We start from the raw sequence: 22,655 nt of genomic DNA, 5'->3' as shown, positions 1-22,655 counted from the left end.
TGTGATCCCCTGGCTCACAATCAGGAATTTTTTGATGAGAAAATGCTGATTTGTTGAAAATCAAACTGTTCCCAAAACAGTGTCAGGTTCAACATAACATCTGACTCAAAACATTTTTGATCAGCGTTTCAAGATTTTTCCAAAAGTCTCATTTTGACATTGCCAGACCAAAAAGTTTGAATGTTTGAGTTGAAACAACTCTTCATTGGTAAATTTATACTAAAAAAGTATTTTTTAAAAAAAATCAAAACCCCAAACCAATGGGGTTTTTTTGCGAGGGGGGGGTTGAGGTATTCGGTTCAGAAAAATTAAGATTTTTTTGTACTTTTCATCTCAATTTGGTACAAGAAATTTTTCTAAAATGTCAGATTCTCACGGGATGGGGGGAATGTTTCCCACTCAGCCCTACTGCTGGTGAACTATATCTTACACCATCAGTGGTCCCACTGATTCATCGGTTCCTAGATTATAAAGCCAGAAGGATAATGGTGATAATCTAGCCTGTGACCTCCTGTGAAAACAGACCATGGAACTTCCCTGAGTAATTCCTGTTGAACTAGACCAGATCTTTTAGAAAAACAATCTGTATCCAAACAATTAAAGCCAGTGGCTGAGATTCTGGTGCAGCCTGGAGGATGAGCTTTAAGGCACCTATATGAGAAGTGTTGTCTCCCTTTAAATAGCCTGTGAACCCTCTAGTGGTGCTTATCATGTTCTGTGTTTTAGAAACCACCAGAAACCAACCAGAGCAGCAGTGTGCATGTGTAGTTGCGCCTTACATGTTTGTGTTTATTTAGTAAGCGTGGTTATCGGAACCCCAACTGTGCCCTGGGTGGTTTCTTCGTATTATTATCATTGTGCAGAGAGCAAAAGACACAACACCGCCTTGGAGTCCGTCTAAATCTGGACTGATGTGGGGGCCCTAGTGTAATGCAGAGCATCATGGAGGGGAAAGGGGACTGCACTAAGTTATGCCAGCTTCCTCAGGACTACCTATGGCCTACAGCACACCCTAGAATGTGTGTAGCCATGCCTCCTGTCCAGTTTGCAGGAGTGCCCTGTGCCCAATTAATTCTTCTCTAGTCCCTTGTGGGCTGTTTTGGGCTGGAGCAGGAAGCAGATCCCAATGGGATTACTCATGGAGTTATGTTCTGGTTAATAGGAGTGAAGGCATCAGAATCCAGCCCATAAAAAATAGCAACATGTGCCAAAAAAAGAAAAGAATAGTAGCACCACTTCTCTAATTCTCAGTATCATGAGTCACTCTGTCTCTTTTGCAAATAACGTACAAGCAAGGGGGCTCCGGGTCTGCGTGGGACAGGATCTGTATTGAAGGACAGCTTGCCTGCTGCTTAGCTATGTTACAGGAATAAATGTCTACTCTGCGTCAGCTTCTTGCAAAGTCCCGCTAAGTCCTTCCGGCCCCAGCTCCAAGGCTCACGTTCTGCCTCGAGTTTAATAAATACGTACACAGCCAGAAATTGATTTTTCTAAAAATGTAATATGCGCACAAAACACAACATGTATAAAATATGCTGGCGTCCAGGGGAACAATTGAATTTCTTTCCTGCCCAAAAAATCAATTGTAAAAGTGTATGTAAAAATACAATGGCACTAAACTCCAAATAATTAGGTGATTGTGCTAAGCGAACATCTTTATTTAAAAATGGCTCAGCAGTATGCGTCTGTAAGACACAATCTAATCAGAAAGAAACAGGAAATGTAGCAGTTTCCAGGTGAGCAAGCAGAAATGCAGAAGTCATTGTATGTAGGCAAAAAAAAAAATATCAGGGTTGGAAATGACAAGGGGAGGAAAGGAATCAACTACACAGACAGGAGTAATAATAACACATTGCCATCATTATTCCTCCTTGGAAAGCACAGCAAAAAGAATAAGGAGAAACATGAAATTAAATCAAATATGATTACCAAATAAATAGAAAAGGACTGGCTGTTTTCACAAAGCATGTTTTGGCAACAGGACTTGGCTCGAGGAGAGGCAGAGAAATAAGAAAGCCTGGAAGGAATTGGACAGGAGTTCAGTTCCTGCAAGCCAGCCTGCTAAATGGAGAATAGCATTTGCCACCCCCCAAGTGGAGGAAGAATAGTCCTGTGGTTCAGGCACTTGAGCGGGATTCAGGAGGTCTGAGTTCAATTTAAGATTCTGCCACAGATTGTCTCTGTGACCTTGGGTAAATCACTTAATCTTTCTATGCCTCGGTTTCCCATGTGTAGAATGGGGATAATAATCTGTCTTGTCTATTTATAGCCAGTTCTTTAGGATAGGGACTATGTCTATGTACAGTACCTAGCACAGGGGAGCCCTTATCTCAGAAGGGGCCTATAGGTGCTATAGCAGTAAAATTATAAACAGGCCACTGGTCCATCTGATCCAATATACTATCTACTGCCCTAGAGGCACCGACCACATGTACCACATACCTAAGGACCTGGTGGCTCCTTCATCACCTGCATGCCTTAAGACAGGACTGGGTGTCTTTTTAAAAGATCTGCTCTAGCTCAACCAGCAGCTGGGGGTCTGATGCAGAAATTATTGGGGGGTGAGCTTCTCTGGTCTGTGCTAGACAGAGGGCTTAAATTCAGCCAGAACTGCCCAGAGCTCTGCTCAGGTAAATATTTTCAAACCCACAGGAGTCCCAGTGCCTCCCACAGGCCTCAAACTCCGAGCCTCGGCCTGACCTGTGAGGCAGAAGCCCTGAGCCCCAGAAAATACTCGGTGAGAATTTAAGCCCTGGTTACACAGGAGGTCAGGCTAGATCCGTGGTTCTGAGCCCACAGCCCAATCTGTACACAGCTGTGGCCCATGTGACATCCTTAGGGCCATACAGGAAGTATATATCCTGTGTGGATGTGGCCCGCATAACACAGAGAGCTGCATATGCAGCCTACAGTGGTAAATAGGTTGAGAACCACTGCGCTAAATGATCATAGGGGTCCCTCCTGGCCTTAAATTTTGTGAATCTATCCCAGAAGGCCACCCACAGACACTGACCTACCCAGACCAATGGTCAAACATTTGCAGCCAGCTGAGGAGCCGGAGTTAATAGCCCCCCTGGTTTCCCTAGGAGAGGCCAAGAAGCCGAGCTTGTCAAGTAAAAGACCCTTGACTCAGGAGCTGACCCTTCTCTCTTGGTTTCTTGGCCTTCAGAACTCTCTGCAAGGTCTCTCTGTTTGCTCAGGTGTCCCCTGAGGAGGTGGGTAGAGAGGTGATGTGCATGGAAAGCCGCCTTGCGGGTGGGAATCCATCAGGATCTTTTGCGTGTGGATTTGTAAAGAAACAACATGAATTATTAACAACCAAACAATAACGATAGTTCATCAATAATAAATATCCCAAGTGATCGGCATCCCGAGTTCCAGAAAGGTGCTTTTAATCAAATTAAAATAAGAAAATAAGTAAATCTCATCTAATATCTCATCTCCTGTCAAACCAGAGCAACCTAATGGTCTACGCTGGCATCCTGCCTCCCTGCCTACGCTGGCATCCTACCATTTTAGACAAATAGCCCATATAAACCAGTAACCCTCTGAAGGCATGTCTACTCTGCAAGCAGAGGTGAGCCTGCAGCATCTGGAGACCCAGCTGAGCTAGCTTTGATAGAGCTAGCAGTGAAACTGCAGCAGCAGCATGGGCTAGACGCTCGAGTGCTGTCCAGGGTCCCGGGTGGGGTTGTACAGACTTTGCTGCCGCGGCTTCATTGCTCTTGTTATTTGTGGGAGCAGGTGGGAATGTTTTATTTTTTTTAATTAAAACAAATCCTATTTTCATACAAATGTCCTTAGCAATAAAGACTGAAGAAGTGAAATGCAGGTATCTTGGTATAATTGTATCTAAATAAGTTGCTTTTAAAAAAGAAAAAAAAATCAAAAATCCACACTGCACCTGCTGCTCTTTTAAACTTCTCCAGCTTCCAATCCTGAGCTGCTCCCATCACAAAGTTTAACAGCTCTCATAATCAATGAGCACAGGAGCCCTTGGTAGGTTAGAGTCATTCATCTTTCCCAATGGGTCATTTATCACATGTGGCGGGTGTGTTTGGGAAAGGGGGCGGAAATCATGATTGAGCCTTTTCTCCTTGTTAGGATGCAGCTTGGCTGTGAAATATCCAGCCACCCAGTCTTCTCCCTTAACTTCTGCAATGCATCTCCAGAGCAATGGGCCTGATCCGTAGTCCATTCTCAGTGCATTCCTGTAAGTAGCTGGGAGACTTTCCATTGACTCCAGTTGGCCTTGGATCAGGCCATAGGAATTGCTGTATGTGTACATTGGATACTGATTCCTCTGTCCCCTCCCTAGCCCTCTTGTCACCATTGTGCTGCTTTGCTGAAGGAGGACCCGATCCTGCTGTTCCTGAATTCAGTGGCAAAATTCACATGGGGAGGAATTTTGAAAAACAAACAAACAAAAACCACACCATTGAAATCAATGGCAAAACTCTCACCATGTTCAATGGGGCCATTGATTTTGGTGGACACAGGTTCAGAGCCCAGTGCGCTGCGTGTCCTCAATCCTCATAGGTTTCTCTGGCTGTAAGGGTGCTGGGCCCCTTGCCAGACTGGCCTCTGCTTACCGTGTCGCTCTTTGCTCAGTTATTGCTCTGTGTTGTCAGGGAGTGATTAAAGCACCAAACACAGTAACGTTCACGTTGCAGGGAGTGTGGTCTAGACAGTGCCGGGGACTGACGTTTGCAGAATAGATGTAGCCCAAAGAGCAGCAGCACCACGCTGCCACTGTGCTCTATGCCGTTGTGCCTTGATTTCTGAGCTGGCGGTACCATCTGTAAGACCTAGTGGGAGGACTCAGTCTCTGTTCCACCCTTGCCTTACCACTGTGACTCAGGGCGCTGCTCCGGGCTCTAGAGCTTTGACCTTTTAGACCACGAGTGTGACTCTGGCCCAGGGTGTTGAGTGACTCTGGGATTGTCTACAGCTGTGCCACTGTATCATTTCAGTGTAGATGCTACCTACACTGGTGGGAAGGGTTCTCCCATCAGTATAAGTAATCCACTTCCCTGAGTGGCGGTAGCTAGGGTGATGGAAGATTTCTTCCGTCGACCTTGTGCTGTCTAAACAGGGGGGACGTCACTCATGGCTATGGACTTTTCCCACCCCTGCATGACAAAGCTGGGTTGACTTAACTTTTCAGCATCGCCTCAGCCAGTTTGTGAGGGAGTGTGAGTAGTTTTAGGCTGGCTCCTCACTCTGCACTTCGCAAGTACACCTCTACCCGGATATAACACGATAAAGCAGCGCTCCGGGGGGGCAGGGCTGCGCATTCCGGCGAATCAAAGCAAGTTCGATATAACGTGGTTTCACGTATAATGGGGTAAGATTCTTTGGCTCCCGAGGACAGCGTTATATTGGGGGTAGAAGTGTATCCCTACATGGGCCAAACTGAGGAGATAATTGGTTAAGTACCAGGTGATCCTCTTTTAACTGTTCTCAGTGGGTGAGCTGACTCACCTTGTTAATTGATGTGACAGGAAGGAGGGAGGAGAGGGGAAGGCGAGAAAGAAGTGCCACAGAAGTGTAGACTCACAGGGAAATGTGATCTTCCCTACGGAGAAGGTAAAAAACCTTATGTTGTAGGGGAAAAAGGGCTTTACAGCACACTGTAAATAAAACACTTGGTGCTTAGCTTGCCACTGGTGTGTGTGAAGACTGTTTGCAGGCAGGAATCCAGGGTGAGGGAACCCCATCCTGTGACATGGCTGTGTGGTAGAACGGGTTCTGGGGAGCCCCCAGGTATGTCTACACTGCAGTTAAACAACTGTGGCTGGCCCGTGTCAGCTGACTGGACTCATGGGGCTTGGGCGATGAGGCTGTTTAATTGCAGCGTAGATGTCTGGAGACCTATTAAAACCGCAATTAAACAGCACTGAGCCCGAGTCAGCGGATGCAGGCCAGCTGCAGATGTTTAGTTGCACTGTAGCGGGGTCTGTCCCCAAAAAAACCACTGCTGCAAATCGTTCCAAGTGACCCCATGGCTGGCAGCTCCAGGAGCACAGGTGGATTAACTGCAGATTTCTACTGTCAGGGTGGAAGACTTGGGCCCTGCATTTTATTCCGTCTCCTGAACTTGCACCGTGTTTCCTGCTATCAGCTGAAAATGAGAAAGGGCAGCTGAAGGTGGGAGAAGAGGGAGGGGAAAAAAATCACCTGCAAACACAAGCAACACCCACCGCTGGCTCTCTGGCACCTCATACCCGGCTTTCATTCCTTCCTGCCCAGGTGCTAAAATTCAGAGCCTGGTTCCATTTATTTCTGACTGTTGCTGGGAAAGTGAAAACACTCTGAAGCCAAACAACTTCCCCCCTAAACATCTCAGACCAGCCGTGTTCCCATCCTCTAGTGAAGAGAGTTAGAAATGCAGGGGGGGAGAGGTCGAAGGGGGCATTTGGCCAGGAGTGTAATGTGAGCTGACAGGTTAGTTAAAAAAAATGAAATGCAATTCTTATTGGCTCAGAAAATGAGAAAAAAAAAATTGGTGGAGGTGGATGGACTGAGTGAGGTGGGTTGTTTTATCCCTTCCCTCCCCCCTGCATACAAAATAGGTCAGTGCTCAGTAGCACCCAGCCAGCGGTGGGGAAAGAAATAATAAATGGCAAAGGGGAAAGAAATAGAAAGGATCAGGCTAGGCGATCCTTGTGTATTGCCACGAATCAAATATGTTCAGGACCGCTGGAAAAGTCACAAGTAGGTTTAGAGGTTGGCTTTTTATTTCCTTTCGCCTTTTTTAACAATTTCAGTTGTTGGTGTTTTTTACAAAATCCCCTTCCCCTCTGCCCCTCTTTTGATCTTTTTTTGGTGCACTGCAGCTGTTAACAAAAAATACATCATGTTGGAGACAAAGTGAGCGTGTATGTGTGAGTGCATGATCCCTCTTCCAGAGAGGAATCTTTGAAGAGGAAAATGAGTGATCTGAATAAAGAGAGAGAGAGAGGGAGGGAGGGAGAAAAAGCCGTGAGGGAGAGCTTTGATCCCACTATCCATGACTCTGCCTTTCTGGGGGTTGGATTGTTCTAATACAGAGGGGTGTTGGGAGGAGGTATTGTCTCCTGATTCGTCATATCCACTGACCTGGTGAGATGGAGCCTGATTTTCCTCTGGCTTACATACCAACTGTGCAGCGCCATTGTGTCATTATTTACACCAGAGTGCAGAGTTGGGGAGTAAAATGCCACTGGTTTTCATTTGCTCAGTTCCCCCACTGCTGGGTTTGGGTTATACAACCTGTTCTGTGCCCAGTCCAGAGAGGAGATGGGTCTCTCAAGCTGTATTGACTCTTGCTTTGCGCTCTGGATCAGTCCCCAGCATTGGCTGAGAGGGCAGCTGCCACACAAGTAGGATTTGAACTGCTCAGAGCCCCGTCTGGGATGGCTACCATCTGAGCCAACACCAGGAATTAAACCTAGCAGCCTTTGGTGCTGGATGCATCTGAATCCTTACAGGTTGAGCTGAAGAGCTACGTTCTCAGCCTGATGTACCTTATGGGCCCATCAGAGCTGTCTGCATTTGAGCTGGCAGGTATGATTCCCAATATGCTCAAGTTAGAGCCTAAAAATAGCAGTGCATCTGCGGCTGCATGGACGGGGGCTTGGGCTAGCTGCCCTGAGTACACTCCTGCCCAACCTCCTGGGTCAGAAGTGGCAGAAGGTCCCTAAATGTGGGGGGCCACTGGCACATAAACTGTGGCCGGGCCCCTGTGCCACCCCTTCCCCGAGGCCCTACCCTCACACCACCCCTTCTCCCCAAGCCTCTGCCCCCCCATTCCTTTCACACACACACACCCCAGTGCTTGCCCTAATGGATGGTAAAAGCGATGGGGTCATGGCCCCCTTCCTCGCCCCCCCTGCACCCAGTTCCAGCACCCTTGCCCTGGGTACGTCCTTGACAGCCATGCCGCCATTTTTAGGCACTAGCGAATATTTGGAGCTAATCTGAATATGCATCTCCCAGCTCAAAAGTCAACATACCCGTATTCTCTGTGGATTAGGTGATGTGGAGGGCTCGGAACATATGCTGAGCAGTTGGTTACACTTATACAACACCTGGAGTTCGGAACTGATGGTGTATCCTAGATAAGACGTCCCAATAGGCAGAACAAGTGGTCGGCCGTTATGGGAATTTATTATTTGTATTGTGTGACTGCCCAGGAGCCCCAGACGTGGGCCAGGACCCTGTTTTGCTAGGTGCTGTACAGACAGAACAGAAAGACAAACTCTGTGAGGCAGGGACTAAGCACCTGAATTGTTAGAATATCTTTGTATTGCTGAAAATGCTGCTCTAGATCTCAGAGGGAAATTGGGAGACCCTAATTTTCACGCACACACACACACCCCATGTTAAATAAAGGCTGCAAAAAGGGGATCGAAGGGACACTAGGATCCTGGGCCCTAATTCAGGTGAAACAGCTGACTCCTTGGGGGAAGAGGCTTCGTTTCTTTGGCAGGGAGGTGAGCTCCCTGCCCTTGGCTCAGTTGGGCTGTCCAGTTACTTCACGAATCCACCTGAAACGCAGCAGTTTCTCAATTGCCCCATGCCTTGCAGAGTGAGCCAGTGAAAGGTGGGTGCAAACCACCGCCATTCGGAGTCAGGAGTGACTTCACATCCGGCCCACAGGGCAATGGGGACCCTGGCCCCACATGTTCCGATGCTGGGTGTCTCTTTCCTGCCCCTGGAGCTAGACTGTGTAACTCAGCCAAAGTGATTTTGACGGGGTTTACAGCTCCACCCTCCCTGGCACTGAAATTATGACTGATGGGAACTAACTACCCCTCTGTCAAGCTCAGCAGAGGCCAGCAACTGAATGGACCGTGGAGACAGAACCCCCGCTCAGCCAGAGGTGGTCCCGTGGGGTCAGGGTTGGAGCAGTTCTGTTGGAGTCAACATATGAGGGAAGCTTGCCCTACCCTGCCTCTGTTGTACCTGCTCCATAATAATCAGAGGCCTTCACGCTCTCAGGCTTCCTCCTTCCACCAGCACTGAATTTAAGAGGAAAAGATTGCCACAGCAGAAATTATATAGATAAAAAACCCCAGGGGTTTAGCTGTGACAGGATGGGGGTAGCTGAGATTAGCTTTATAATAACTGTCCGTGTTGCTCTGCTGCCTGCCTGTTCCTGGAAACAAACACTTGTGTTTCCCTCCCAGGGCTGATTATGTGAAGGTCAGTTTTGCCCCTTATTCTCCAAAAACATGCTGAGTCTAGCAGGCTCTCCACCTGATTTTCTATGCATTGAACTTCACAAACCTGGAAGACTCTCTGACAACAAGACATGACGATTTGGCCATTATTTTTCTCTCTCTCTCTCCCTTCTCCCCCTCCCACCTCTCCCTTTCCAAAAGAGGATTATGGGTTGCACCTATTAATTCTAGTCCTGAAGCACTGAATGGAACCTTTCCTGCTTGCAGAGTGTTTTATAACCTGCTTCCTCCCAAATCCCCTCTCTGTCTGGAAGTGTGCGTGTGTGTCCTTCCTTGGCTCAAGGAGAAACTGTTGGCAACAGAGTGAGGGTAGCACGCAGCATGATTCAGGCTCTTCATGGCTGTGACAACCCTCCCCCTCCCCCCTCCATTAAATAACACTTAGTTCCTATAGGTCACCCAGGGATCTCAAAGCACTTTAGAAATGCAGGTATTTGTTTGACTTCTTCATGGCTCGGTCTGCCCATCTGTACCATAGATACAAGTACTTGCCTAAGGTCACGCAGATTAAGTCAGAGGCAAAGCGAAGACTCCCAGGCTCTTGTATCAGCTGCTAGACAATGCTCTTTCCTGGGTTCTGTGCTATTTTGAGAGAGACAGTGACTCTGCATTGCCATTACGTTAACGCAGAGACCAGCAATTTAAGAGGAAGGAGGTCCTTATGGCCGAGGCCCTGGGCTAGGCCTCAGAAAACTGGAATGCAATTCTTGGCTCTGCCATTGACTGCCAGCGTGACCTTGTGCAAGTCACTTAATCTATTCGTGCCTCAGTTCCCCATCTGTAGAATTGAGATGATCATATTCCCTTTTCTGTTCTGTCAGCAGTGTCGTAGGGACTGTTCTACAGTACAGCACCTTGCACATCTCACCTCTGATCTAGTCCTACCACAATATGAATAACTAACTCTGAATACAGCTTCTGAGAGAAGTATCTGTACTGGGCTCCTATGCCAACATTGAGCAAAGTCTATCTACGTCCCCACAAAGTTAATCTGGCAGCATCAGAGCTCAACTAGAGGCAGGGCCGGCTCCAGGCACCAGCTTAACAAGCAGGTGCTTGGGGCGGCCAAAGGAGAGGGGCGGCACCTGTGGCAATTCGGGGGCGGCAGGTCCCTCATTCCCTCTAGGAGCGAAGGACCTGCCGCTGAACTGCCGCTGCCAATCGCGGCTTTTTTTTTTTTTTTCCAATTGCTGCTGCTGATCGCGGCTTTTTTTTTTTTTTTTTTTTTGGCTTGGGGCGGCAGAAATGCTGGAGCCGGCCCTGACTAGAGGGACTTGCATCCAATCCAGCAGCACATGAAAAACATAGGTCTGATTAGATGTGTGTACTGGTAAACAAAATGCCTCAAAGTTTCCATGTCCCAGGTTGCTCTGACCTCCCCTGTCACTTGTTCGCTGCGTTGGTTTGCTTCTTCCATGTAGTCTTCTGTCTCCAAGCTGCCTGCAGGCGAAGCAAGCAGAGAGGCGCACTGAGCTTTGTAAATGTCAGCAGCTTTATCTAGGCATGCCCATGTAAACTCTCCTGACCAAGGAGTTGACTGGATTCAGATGGGAAAGAGGTGAGAAGGAGATGCAGGTAATTAGCAATCCTATCACTCGACTGCTATGCTTTCCTTTTTATCTCTGGCTCCTTCAAGGGGCTTGTCAAACAAGGCTGTGAAATGCAATCCAGCTCCCATGGCTATTTCACTACTCCTACCCCACCCCAGCAGATGGTTGTTGTTCAGAGGTGTCTGTTATGGGGACCATGGCTCCCCCAGGGCAAAATGGAAGCCAGCAGAACCCTCTTTCTTCCCAAGCAGGTCCCTGCCAGGTCAACACCATGGACTTCCATGTGGCAATGTTAGAAAAAAAAATAGGTTGGACTAATTAAGTGGAAAGTAACGATCTTTTTGCGACTGTTTCCCCGAGCAGAAATTGATACCTGGTCATTACACCATGATTGTTATTACTAATGAGGCTGAAACTGGGCAAAATATTTATACAGGATTAGGTGTTGTGAAAAGACTGGAGATAAAGGAAGCCCCTTCTATGCACTGGGGAATGAAGCGCTGTCCAGAGGTGTGTTTGATACCCCTGGAGATCAGAGTCTTCTATCTGCAGTGCTATAGAATGGCTACGGGCAAGGGCAGTGCCCCGAGGGGGGGGGAGCATGTTCTGGAAGCCTAGACTCTATTCCTGGCTCTGTTAGTGTGGGATGGCTGCTATCTTCTTTGACATACTGGGGATTGAACCAGGGACTGCCAAAGCTGAAAGCATGACTTGCGATAACATGGGTTACAGTGCCAGGTCTCCTGAGAGCCTCTGTAGATTGGGCAGAAAGGGGGATCGGTAACACACATTGACTCCTGGGTTACATTAGCAACTAGCTATGCGACCATGGGCAAGTCACATGGGGCCGGACTTTCAGAAGAGTTCACCCAGCAGGCCCCTGGGTGACACTTAACGACAGATTTTCAAAAGATCTCAGTCCCCACAGTGCTGAGCTGTCTCGAAAATCTGGTCCTTAATCCTTATGTACCTCAGTGTCCCACTAGTAAAATGAGGACCATCACATGCCCCTTCTTCCAAAGGGGCGCTGTCCTGTTGAATTCATTCACGTCTGTAGAATGCTTTGAGCTTCACAGCTGGGAGGCCATAGAGAAGTGCAAAGTGGAACTGCATTGTATAAAGTGACTCTGACTGGAATGCCAGCTGAGGCGCAAACCCAGTTTCTAGAGTCATTGGGGTGGAGTCCAGTTTCCACAACCCCTTCATTCCTTAGCCTCTCAGCCGAGAAGAGGGACAGTTAGTACCAGTTCTGATCCTGGTTTCTCTGATGGGGTCACTGGGACCATGACAGAGACTCTATCTCACAGGCCACTGAGTCAGGAGTGACTTTCAGTTGTATAGCTTCTTGCCCCCTCTCCGTATCTGTCTGTAATCTGTGTGTGTATAGTACACACACTCTCTCTCTCTCTCCTTCTTTGTTATTCCATCCATCTGCCTCTGTCAACCACTCTCTTCTGCTCCATCATTCCTGTGACGTCTCTGCTCAATTTGGAGCTCGGCTTCTTGTCCTTTGCATTTTGTTGGCCCCTTGGCCCTGCCTCGTGCTGTTGCCTTCAGCCTTATCTAGTGTAATATTGATTTCTTTCTTTTTTAAACAGAGTGCACAGAGAAATCAATGATTGATGAGAGAGAGCGAAGCAGAGGCATCTGAAGGACTGGGTTTGGAAGCCAACTGAATCAACATCCTAGAGCATAGCCAGTTGGGGAGCTGTGTAACAACCTGTGCAAAAATCTGCTGTTCCCGATATAGTGCATGGAATGGAGAATCTGGTATTGGCAGACCTAGATCAATTATTGTAGGGTCATGTGCAGAGTGGGAGAGGTAGGGATGAAGAGAGAGAGGGAGAAAATAAGTAATATAAGAAGACCTAGATTCATAGTGTTTAAGGCCAGAAGGCACCATTAGATCATCTAGTCTGACCCCTGTATTACATTTCACCCTGTTAGCCCTGTGTTTGACTAAAGCCTATCTTCCAGAAAGGCATCTGGTCTGAATCTGAAGATGTCACGAGATGGAGACTCCACCGTTCCATTGGCAGTTTGTTCCAAAAGGTAATCACCCTCTCTGTTAAAGCATCTCTCTCTTCTTTCCACTTGGAATGTGTCTGGCTTCAGCTTCCAGCCATTGGTTCTTATTATATCTTTCTCCACTAGATTAGAGGGCCCTTTAGTACCCGTCAAGGTACTGACGCACCATAATCAAGTCACGGTGCACTCCTTCTCCTTTTAGGATAAGCTAAACTGAACGCTCTACATTTCTCACTTGTGTTACTGTTTATTGTGGTAGCACAGAGAGGTTCTAATCAAGGACAAGGGCTCCATTGGGGTAGGTGCTATACCCACATACAGGGATAGACTTTAAAGGGCAGTTAGGACCTCAAATCCCAGTGAAAGTCAATGGCAGGTGGGCGCCCAACTCCCATTTGTACCTTTGAAAATCTTTTAATGAAAAGAGAGTCCCTGTGAGGCAAACCCACTGCTGGACCAGGGCTGCTCCCTTGCTACAACCCTCAGCCCTCCAGCGGAGCCTGCAGCGACGCAGCTCTCGGGCAGCCTGCAGCAACTCGGCTGCACTAACTCGTTGCTCAAGCAAAGGCTACAGTGTTCCACCTCTCGGGCGTGCTGCAGCAGCCTATCCATGGGCAGGGGCCGGGTCAGATGCCCACAGGCACAGGTATTTCATTCTCACCCCCAGAGCCGCAAGTTAGTCTGTGCAATGGCACTGCTCAGCCTCACCTGGGAAACCTCCAGCTACCTCAAGGTGTTGCAGACTCCCTAGTTTTCCAGCCTGCCCTCGATCCTGTCCCTCTTCCTGCCTGAACCTTGTCCCAGACTGCTCCGACCCTGCTCCAGCCCTGCTCCCACCTCCTGATGCCCAGACCCTTAGACTGACTCCAGTCTGGCTTCAACCTTCGGCCTGTGTCCAGACTCTGACTATGATCCTGATTTGGCTTGTCTACAGACGCTGACCCAGGTTCTGACTCACGGCCTGTCCCTGGATCCTGGTTTCAGTGCTGCTCTCAGCCTGGTGCTGACTCTGCGTTCGGCATCAAACAGTGGTACCTGACTGCTGCTCCAACCACCAGGCCTGACTGCCTAGAACCCAGAGCCTGACAGGTCCTGCCCCAAAGAACTTAGTCTAAGAGAGGAGCAGAACTTTGATCTCCTAAATGGTAAGCCGAGAGCCCACTCACTCCACTACATGTTAGAGAGGAAGGATTTCCTAGTGATTTTCTTGGGATACCTGGGTTCAAGTCCCTGTTTTGATACAGACTTCCCCTGTGACCTTGAGCAAGTCACCTAGGCCCAGAGCCTGAAAGGTATTTAAGCTCCATTTATATCAACAGAAGATACCTTTAAGACCCTCAATATCTTTAAAACATAAGAACGGCCACACTGGGTCAGACCAAAGATCCATCTAGCCCAGTATCCTGTCTTCTGACAGTGGCCAATGCCAGGTGCCCCAGAGAGAGTGAACAGAACAGGTAATGATCAAGTGATCCATCCCCTGTCGCCCATTCCCAGCTTCTGACAAACAGAGGCTAGGGACACCATCCCTGTCCAGGTGACCAGATAGCAAGTGTGAAAAAGCGGGACAATTTTTTTTTTCTGGGGTGGGAGGTGGGGGGGGGGGGAATAGTTGCGTATACAAGACAAAGCCCCTAACATCAGGATGGTCCCAACAATATTGGGACATCTGGTCACCCTAAATACCTTTGAGGATCTATACCTCCATTTCCGCATCTATAAAATGCAGATAAGAGTACTGCCCTACCTCATCAGGGGTTCTAAGGATAAATATATTGTTGTGAGCCCGGGTGAAACCTTGTTACGGGTTGAATTCAAACCTCCTTCAAACTGATGTGTGGACAGGCCCATCATTTAAAATAGTTGTAAGAAACACATAAGGGCCCACCCCTTAAAAAAAAAAAAAAAAAGCGCCTAATAGAATCTGCCCAGACACTAGCACTACTTGGACAGCGGGTTTCACTGGCTTTTTGTGATCCTGTGTGTGTGTGTGTGTGTGTGTGAGTGAGAGACAAAGAGCCAGAGGCCAAAAGCAAGAAGGAGCCTGTGAGCACAGTCTGAGTGACCCTGGGGAAAGCTAGAGGGAGTAAGCTCTTGGGTCTGGTGTTGACTGAAGAGGCTGGGGGGCTAAGAAACTGCTCCTTTTATTTTTGGCTCCTCCTGAGTTCAGAGGAGCAGGACTTTGTACATTCCCTGTAAATAAAAAATGGATCAAAGAAAATACCAGACTACTCCAGACCGGAACATCCCTAAGGCCATGAATGAAATTTGACCAGCTGCTCAGGTCAAAAAGGGGCAACAATATTAAAGAGCGTCAGATGCTCAGATACTTCCGGTGACCAGGGCCAAGTAAGTAACTTAAATGGATAGAACAGGCATATAGAGCCGGGAGCTGCACTGTCTGTGGTTTGGGTTAGTCTTTTCAATTGTTTGCATGAGTTTTGATACGGTTCTGCACTGATTAAAATGTAGAGCTCTTGTTGGGCTTTCGCACACAGGGAGCGCTATAAATCCAATCACGATTGATTGATTGATTTTCATTCCCTAACTTTTACATCCCGAGTTCTGCAGCTTGACAATGGTGAACACGGGCCGTGCAGTGAAGGTTTTATAGAGCATTTTACTCCTTACACTGGAGCATAAAAGTGAGTGAAATAAGAGAGGAGCCGCAGGAGATAAAAAGCAAACCCTGCACAAGAGGCAGTGTGTGTGTGTGAGAGAGAGAGAGATTCAACAAGGATTTATTCACACTTGCAGGCAAGCTGTGGCGAGAGGAAACTGGCTGAGGACAATATTCAAATGACAGTGATTGCAGCTGACCCACACTCCATAAAAGATGAGCTTCTCGCTTTTCTGGAAAGTTTCTTGGGCTCTGGTCCTGATGCTGTGGGATTCAGGTGAGGTCAGTCTGGGGTAATGTGGAGCCTGGAAGCTAGATCCCCTCCATACCATCATAGCCCCCTTGGGAAAGTCTTGAGCCATCCTAATTTAAGATGCTCAAGTAGCAGAGGGTTGGGGATGGTGAGGTAACATAGCTCAGAATGGTAACAATAAGCTACAGAGCCTTTCATTTCACCTCTAAGCCACCTGCGTAAAACCACCCAGCCAACTATCTAGCTGATTACCTATGGTGTTCAATAGCCACCATCCCCACAGTGTCTAAGTACATTTGTAAGCAATGACCAAATCTGCCCAGGGCCAGTTTGTAGCCAATGGAAAATAAAGTGGTAGCTGTAGTTAGCCCACTGGAGGGAGGCCAGTTATGGGCTTATAGGAGATGACATACAACAGCAATTTTCATTAGGGAGCAGATTCTCGGAGCATGACTGCAGCATCTAGGAATGGGCCTGAGAAGCAAAACGGGGGCATTAGAAAGGAAAAGAAGGGGGCGTAGGAACGAGATTCAGGGAACAAAGGAGCAGCAGTGGCCTGAGAGATATCAGTGTTTGTTTCCAGTCTGAGCACAAGCCCCAACATGCAGTTTATTAAAGATAAGTCCAGCTCAGTCGCCCCCTATTCATTTCTCCCAGCATCATCCTGCGACAGAGAGGGGACTTAAACAGGAATCTGCTGCCTCTCTGGTCACCAGGAAGGTAGAACATCCTTATTCCAACTCCTTCTTAACAGGTCGAGGCAGGATTTGAACCAGGAACTCCAAGGATCTCCCAGCAAGCATCCAAACCGCTGGACTATAGAGTGATTATTAACTGGCGCAGCACACACCAATTAAAAAGTGTAACAGCTCCAACAGGAAAGATGGAGGACGCTTTAAGAACAGCCATAGCAGGTCAGACCAAAGGTCCATCCAGCCCAGCATCCCATCTACTGACAGTGGCCAACGCCAGGTGCCCCAGAGGGAGTGAACCTAACAGGCAACGATCGAGCGATCTCTCTCCCGCCATCCATCTCCACTGTCTGACAAATAGAGTCTAGGGACACCATTCCTTACCCATCCTGGCTAATAGCCATTAATGGACTTAACCTCCATGAATTTATCCAGTTCTCCTTTAAACGCTGTTATAGTCCTAGCCTTCACCACCTCCTCAGGCAAGGAGTTCCACAAGTTGATCGTGAAGAAGAACTTCCTTTTATTTGTTTTAAGCCTGGTGCCCATTCATTTCATTTGGTGAGCCCTAGTTCTTGTATTATGGGAACAAGTAAATAACTTTTCCTTATCTACTTTCTCCTATCACTCATGATTTTATAGACCTCTATCATATTCCCACTTAGTCTCCTCTTTTCCAAGCTGAAAAGTCCTAGCGTCTTTAATCTCTCCTCATAGGGGACCCGTTCCTAACCTCTAATCATTTTAGTTGCCCGTCTCTGAACTTTTTCTAACGCCAGTATATCTTTTCTGAGATGAGGAGACCACATCTGTACGCAGTATTCGAGGTGTGGGCGTACCATTGATTTATATAAGGGCAATAAGATATTCTCCCTCTTATCCTCTGTCCCCTTTTTAATGATTCCTAACATCCCATTTGCTTTTTTGGCCGCCTCTGCACACCACGTGGACGTCTTCAGAGAACTATCCACAATGATTCCAAGATCTCTTTCCTGATTCATTGTAGCTAAATTAGCCCCCATAGTATGGTATGTATAGTTGGGGTTATTTCGTCCAACGTGCATTACTTTACATTTATCCACATTAAATTTCATTTGCCATTTTGTCACCCAATCACTTAGGTTTGTGAGATCTTTTTGAAGTTCTTCACAGTCTGCTTTGGTCTTAACTATCTTGAGCAGTTTAGTATGGTCTGCAAACTTCGCCACCTCACTGTTTGCCCCTTTCTCCAGATCATTTATGAATAAATTGAATAGGATTGGTCCTAGGACTGACCCTTGGGGAACACCAATAGTGACCCCTCTCCATTCTGAGAATTTACCATTTATTCCTACCCTTTTTTCCCTGTCTTTTAACCAGTTCTCAATCCAGGAAAGGACCTTCCCTTTTATCCCACGACAACTTAATTTATGGAAGAGCCTTTGCCGTGAGGGACCTCGTCAAAGGCTTTCTGGAAATCTAAGTACACTATGTCCACCAGATCCCCCTTGTCAACATGTTTGTTGACCCCTTCAAAGAACTCTAATAGATTAGTAAAACACGATTTTCCTTTACAGAAACCATGCTGACTATTGCCCAACAATTTATGTTCTTCTAGGTGCCTGACACTTTTATTCTTTACTATCGTTTCGACTCATTTGCCCGGTACGGACGTTAGACTTACCAGTCTGTAATTGCCGGGATCACCTCTAGAGCCCTTTTGAAATGTCGGCGTTACATTAGCTATCTTCCAGTCATCGGGTACAGAAACTGATTTAAAGGGTAGGTTACAAACGCTAGTTAATAGTTCTGCCACTTCACATTTGAGTTCTTTCAGAACTTTTGGGTGAATGCCATCTGGTCCCGGTGACTTGTTAATGTAAAGTTTATCAATTAATTCCAAAACCTCCTCTAGTGACACTTCAATCGGTGACAGTTCCTCAGATTTGTCACCGAAAAAAGCCGGCTCAGGTTTGGGAATCTCCCCAACGTCCTCAGCCGTGCAGACCGAAGCAAAGAATTTGTTTAATTTCTCCGCAATGACTTTATCGTCTTTAAGCGCTCCTTTTGTCTCTCGATCATCAAGGGGCCCCACCGGTTGTTTAGCAGGCTTCCTGCTTCTGATGTACTTAAACATTTTGTTATTTCCTTTGGAGTTTTTGACTAGCCGTTTTTCAGACTCCTCTTTGTCTTTTCTTCTTACATTTTTACACTTTATTTGGCAGCGTTTATGCTCCTTTCTATTTCCCTCACTAGGATTTGACTTCCACTTTTTAAAGGAAGTCTTTTGATCTCTCACTGCTTCTTGTACACGGTTGTTAAGCCACAGCGGTTCTTTTACTGTGTTTCTTAATGTGGGATATACATTTAAGTCGGGCCTCTATGACGAAGTCTTTAAAAAGCGCCCATGCAGCTTGCAGGGATTTCACTTTAGTCACTATACCTTTTAATTTCTGTTTAACCCCCTCATTTTAGCATAGTTCCCCCTTTTGAAATTAAATGCCACAGTGTTGGGCTGTTGAGATGTTCTTCCCACCACAGGGATGTTGAATGTTGTTATATGACGGTCACTATTTCCAAGCGGTCCTGTTATAGTTACCTCTCGGACCGGCTCCCGCGCTCCACTCAGGACTAAATCGAGAGTTGTCTCTCCCCTTGTGGGTTCCTGTACCAGCCTCTCCAAGAAGCGGTCATTTAAAGTATCGAGAAATTTTGTCTCTGCATGTCGGCCAGAAGTGAAATGTTCCCAATCTATATGGGGATAATTGAAATCCCCCACTATTATCGAGTTCTTCATTTTGATAGCCTCTCTAATTTCCCTTAGCATTTCCTCGTCACTATCAGCGGCCCGGTCAGGTGGTCGATAATAGAGCCCTAATGTTAGAATCTCTATGGATAGTAATTTCATGCTCTAATAAGAATATATGGAACATGTGGATTCACTTAAAGATTTTTACTTCATTTGATTCTACATTTTCTTTCACATATAGTGTCGTCCCCCCCCCCCCCCCCCCGCTTCTCCCCTCCCTCGCATGACCCGTTCTGTCCTTCCGATATATTTTGTACCCCGGAATGATTGCGTCCCATTGATTGCTCTCAGTCCACCAGGTTTCTGTGATGCCTATGATATCATAGATTCATAGACTCTAGGACTGGAAGGGACCTTGAGAGGTCATCGAGTCCAGTCCCCTGCCCGCATGGCAGGACCAAATAAATGTCTATCAGGGATGGTCTAGACCGTATCTAACCTACTCTTAAATATCTCCAGAGATGGAGATTCCACAACCTCCCTAGGCAGTTTATTCCAGTGTTTAACCACCCTGACAGTTAGGAACTTTTTCCTAATGTCCAACCTAAACCTCCCTTGCTGCAGTTTAAGCCCATTGCTTCTTGTTCTATCCTTAGAGGCCAAGATAAACAAGTTTTCTCCCACCTCTTTATGACACCCTTTTAAATATCTGAAAACTGCTATCATGTCCCCTCTCAGTCTTCTCTTTTCCAAACTAAACAAACCCAATTCTTTCAGTCTTCCTTCATAGGTCATGTTCTCAATACCTTTAATCATTCTTGTTGCTCTTCTCTGGACCCTCTCCAATTTCTCCACATCTTTCTTGAAATGCGGTGCCCAGAACTGGACACAATACTCCAGTTGAGGCCTGACCAGCACAGAGTAGAGCGGAAGAATGACTTCTTGTGTCTTGCTTACAACATACCTGTTAATGCATCCCAGAATCATGTTTGCTTTTTTTGCAACAGCATCACACTGTTGACTCCTATTTATCTTGTGGTCCACTATAACCCCTAGATCTCTTTCTGCCATACTCCTTCCTAGACAGTCTCTTCCCATTCTGTATGTGTGAAACTGACTGTTCCTTCCTAAGTGGAGCACTTTGCATTTGTCTTTATTAAACTTCATCCTGTTTACCTCAGACCATTTCTCCAATTTGTCCAGATCATTTTGAATTTTGACCCTATCCTCCAAAGCAGTTGCAATCCCTCCCAGTTCGGTATCATCTGCAAACTTAAGCATACTTTCTATGCCAATATCTAAGTCGTTGATGAAGATATTGAACAGAGCTGGTCCCAAGACAGACCCCTGTGGAACCCCACTCGTTATACCTTTCCAGCAGGATTGGGAACCATTAATAACTACTCTCTGAGTACGGTCATCCAGCCAGTTATGCACCCACCTTATAGTAGCCCCATCTAAGTTGTATTTGCCTAGTTTATCGATAAGAATATCATGCGAGACCGTATCAAATGCCTTACTAAAGTCTAGGTATACCACATCCACCACTTCTCCCTTATCCACAAGACTTGTTATCCTATCAAAGAAAGATATCAGATTAGTTTGACATAATTTGTTCTTTACAAATCCATGCTAGCTATTCCCTATCACCTTACCACCTTTCAGGTGTTTGCAGATGATTTCCTTAATTACTTGCTCCATTATCTTCCCTGGCACAGAAGTTAAACTAACTGGTCTGTAGTTTCCTGGGTTGTTTTTATTTCCCTTTTTGTAGAAGGGCACTATGTTTGCCCTTTTCCAATCTCTCCCGTCTCCCATGATTTTCTAAAGATAATAGCTAGAGGCTCAGATACCTCCTCTGTTAGCTCCTTAAGTATTCTAGGATGCAGTTCATCAGGCCCTGGTGACTTGCAGGCATCTAACTTTTCTACGAGATTTTTAACTTGTTCTTTTTTTATTTTCTCTTTCTAAACCTACCCCTTTCCCATTAGCATTCACTATGTTAGACATTCCTTCAGACTTCTCGGTGAAGACTGAAACAAAGAAGTCATTAAGCATCTCTGCCATTTCCAAGTTTCCTGTTACTGTTTCTCCCTCCTCACTGAGCAGTGGGCCTACCCGGTCTTTGGTCTTCCTTTTGCTTCTAATGTATTGATAAAAAGTCTTCTTGTTTCCCTTTATTCCCGTAGCTAGTTTGAGCTCATTTTGTGCTTTTGCCTTTCTAATCTTGCCCCTGCATTCCTGTGCTGTTTGCCTATATTCATCCTTTGTAATTTGTCCTAGTTTCCATTTTTTTATGACTCCTTTTTATTTTTTAGATCATGCAAGATCTCGTGGTTAAGCCAAGGTGGTCTTTTGCCACATTTTCTATCTTTCCTACCCAGCGGAATAGCTTGCTTTTGGGCCCTTAATAGTGTCCCTTTGAAAAACTGCCAACTCTACTCAGTTGTTTTTCCCCTCAGTCTTGATTCCCATGGGACCTTGCCAAAATCCGCCTTCCTGAAATCCATTGTCTCTATTTTGCTGTACTCCCTTCTACCCTTCCTTAGAATTGTGAACTCTATGATTTCATGATCACGTTCACCCAAGTTACCTTCCACTTTCAAATTCTCAACGAGTTCCTCCCTATTTGTTAAAATCAAGTCTAGAACAGCTTCCCCCCTAGTAGCTTTTTCAACCTTCTGAAATAAAAAGTTGTCTGCAATGCAGTCCAAGAACTTATTGGATAGTCTGTGCTCCGCTGTGTTATTTTCCCAACATATATCTGGATAGTTGAAGTCCCCCATCACCACCAGATCTTGGGCTTTGGATGATTTTGTTAGTTGTTTAAAAAAAGCCTCATCCACCTCTGCCACCTGGTTAGGTGGCCTGTAGTAGACCCCTAGCATGACATCACCCTTGTTTACCCCTTTTAGCCTAACCCTTTATCACAAGGCACTCTAGTTCACACATCTTATTATTTAGACTTCTAGCCTTTGCGTACAAGCACTTTAAAAACTTGTCACTGTTGATTTGTCTGCCCTTTTCTGATGCATCAGATTCTTTTTTATGTGAATGTTTCTCATCTCATCTGGCCCTTACATGATCCTCTTCCATCCTCCGCTCCTGACTATAACCTAGAGAATCTCTATCGATAGACTGTCCTCTAAGAGAATTCTCTGTCTGATCCACACACTCCTCTGCAGCAGTCGGCTTTCCCCCCATCTCCTAGTTTAAAACCTGCTCTGCAACCTTTTTAATGTTAAGTGCCAGCAGTCTGGTTCCACTTTGGTTTAGGTGGAGGCCATCCCTCCTGTATAGGCTCCCCTATCCCAACAGCTTCCCCCCATTCCTAATTAATCTAAACCCATCTTCTCTACACCATTGTCTCATCCACACATCGAGACTCTGAAGCTCCGCCCGCCTACCTGGCCCCACACGTGGAACTGGGAGCATTTCCGAGAACGCCACCATAGAAGTCCTGGATGTCGGTCTCTTTCCTAGCAGCCTAAATTTGGCCTCCAGGACGTCTCTCCTACCCTTCTCTAGGTCATCGGTACCTACATGTACCACGACCA

The 22,655-nt window shown here is 46.6% G+C and overlaps 1 long non-coding RNA gene across 1 annotated transcript in view; it reads left to right on the top strand.

Moving 5' to 3' along the window:
- LOC122172160 (uncharacterized) overlaps window positions 1-19,356 on the top strand; it is a 44,697-nt gene extending 25,341 nt beyond the window's left edge. The window contains exons 2-5 of the long non-coding RNA XR_006172202.2: window positions 12,755-12,829; window positions 13,740-13,950; window positions 15,563-15,702; window positions 16,433-19,356. This is a non-coding gene — a long non-coding RNA (uncharacterized LOC122172160). The remainder of the gene's footprint in view (window positions 1-12,754; window positions 12,830-13,739; window positions 13,951-15,562; window positions 15,703-16,432) is intronic.
- The last annotated feature ends 3,299 nt before the right edge of the window (window positions 19,357-22,655 follow it).

Source organism: Chrysemys picta, chromosome 2 (genome assembly GCF_011386835.1).
Source record: "Chrysemys picta bellii isolate R12L10 chromosome 2, ASM1138683v2, whole genome shotgun sequence".
Classification (NCBI taxonomy): Eukaryota; Metazoa; Chordata; order Testudines; family Emydidae; genus Chrysemys; species Chrysemys picta.
This window is presented reverse-complemented; position numbering and strand designations above follow the sequence as displayed.